Consider the following 2324-nt stretch of genomic DNA (forward strand, 5'->3'; position numbering starts at 1 on the left):
CCACAAGGTTTAGGAGTGTGTCTATGGGAATGTTGGACCATTTGTGAGGTCAGGTACTGATGTTGGGGGAGGGGCTCGCAGTCTCCGCTCTAATTCATCCCAAAGGTGTTCTATGGGGTTGAGGTCAGGACTCTGTGCGGCCGGTCACGTTCCTCCCCCCCTCCCCCATCCATGTCTTTATGGACCTTGCTTGGTGCACTGGTGCGCAGTCATGTTGGAACAGGAAGGGGCCGTCCCAAAACTCCTCCCACAAAGTTGGGAGCATGAAATTGTCCAAAATGTCTTGGTGTGCTGATGCCGTAAGAGTTCCCTTCCCTGGAATTAAGGGGCGGAGCCCACCCCCCGAAACACAACCCCCCCATAACCCCCCCTCCACCAAACTTTACACTTGGCACAATGCAGTCAGGCAAGTACCGTTCCCCTGGCAACCGCCAAGCCCAAACACGCCCATCGGATTGCCAGACAGAGAAGCGTGATTGGTCACTCCAGAGAACACGAACAAGTCGACAGTTGGCGACTTCTGCGCACTGTGCGCTTCAGCATGCGCTGACCCCGCTCTGTCATGTGACGTGGTCGACCACTTCCTGGCTGAGTTGCTGTTGTTCCCAGTCGCTTCCACTTTGTTATAATCCCAGTAGCAGGTGACCGCGGCGGAATATTTAGTAGCCAGGAAGTCACGGACGGACTTATTGCACAGGTGACAACCTATCACGGCACCACGCTTGTAGTCACTGAGCTCCTAAGAGCCACCTGTTCTCTTACCAATGTCTGTAGAAGCGTCTGCATACCGAGGTGCCTCATCCTATACACCGGGGGGCCACGGAGGGGATTGGAACACCTGAATCACATGATTGGGAGGGGGAGGGGCCCAATACTTTTGGCAATATAGTGTATATATTACATGGCAAAGGATTCCCAGAGCAGTGAGGGTTAGCTACAGAGACCGTACGGCAGATGCTGGTTGCTTTGAGACACTTTTTGTCATATCCAGATCTGCTCCATTTTCTGTAATAGCCTACACACGCCGCTCGCGCCAATTTACATATGGCTCATGACATGAAGCTTTGTGATTGGGTATACAGGCCCAGGAGCCCAGAGCGCCACCTGCTGGCCGGAGAGGAGAACACACGATATATAAATACGGGAACATTTGGATTGAACTCCCTGTACACCCTCCTCAGGAATCCCCCCCCAATAACATGCTCCAGACCACCTCCAGTTCACGCCGCGGACTTTATTAAACGACCTTCAAAGCAAAAAGCTTGACCAACAAAATGGCGGCAAATGCCAAACCTCGTCATGCATTTCAATGAACAAAACACAGCCGGAGTTCCGCACGAGACACCCAATGGCGTGGTACAGACTTGGGTGGGCGGAGCCAGATTTGGTCCGTAGTGGTCCGTGGCCGGACCTGTAAAAAGAGGAATAGATATAAGTATATAGCGGTGTACGGCGGCGCAAACATCAGATATATTGTTAGGTGCGGCGTGCATTCATGCGTCACGGTAACTCTGCTAGGTATTTATATCTCTCACAGAGATCGCAGTCCTCCCCCCGACAATTCCTTCATCTGCTTTTCTCGCCAAGAGGACGGCGCCATCTTTGTTCAGGCATCATCCAGCGTCACCGTCTACTTCCTGGAACGAGATGCCGGCTCAGAGATGACGCAATCATGTAAAATCCCCGTGCTTGTGCAGCTGTAAGGCCGTAGCCGGGAGCTCGCGCGCTACTACGCATGCGCGGGTCCCAGTCTTCCGGGTTGCCAGAAAACATACGTTAGCGCGCATGTGCGCACAACGGAATGTGGCACGCGGGAAGTGACACAGTGGCGGACAGGAAGTGACACAGTGGCGCACAGGAAATGACTCTCGGCCCTCTAATAGATGTTCCTATGTAAACCAGCTGGCCCAGTGGGTCAGTGCTGAACGGTCTTTCAGCGTGCGTTCCTGCTGACCTGTTACCTCGACCCGGATTGCTGCCTGCCCCTGACCTCCGCTTGCTGCCTGCCCCTGACCTCCGCTTGCTGCCTGCCCCTGACCTCCGCTTGCTGCCTGCCCCTGACCTCCGCTTGCTGCCTGCCCCTGACCTCCGCTTGCTGCCTGCCCCTGACCTCCGCTTGCTGCCTGCCCCTGACCTCTGCTTGCTGCCTGCCCCTGACCTCCGCTTGTTATCTGGACTCTGCCTGCTCCTTCCGTACCGTGCTGACCCCTGGCTTGTTTGACCTCGCTCCAGTTTCTGCTGCAAACCTGGACCGGTAACCGAGTGTCACCCCGCCGAGACGTCATCGCGCACGCGCGGCAGTATTCTGATACCTGCCGGCGGCC

The sequence above is a fragment of the Nanorana parkeri genome, unplaced genomic scaffold (assembly GCF_000935625.1).
Source record: "Nanorana parkeri isolate BGI_ZX_2015 unplaced genomic scaffold, ASM93562v1 scaffold3130, whole genome shotgun sequence".
Lineage (NCBI taxonomy): Eukaryota > Metazoa > Chordata > Amphibia > Anura > Dicroglossidae > Nanorana > Nanorana parkeri.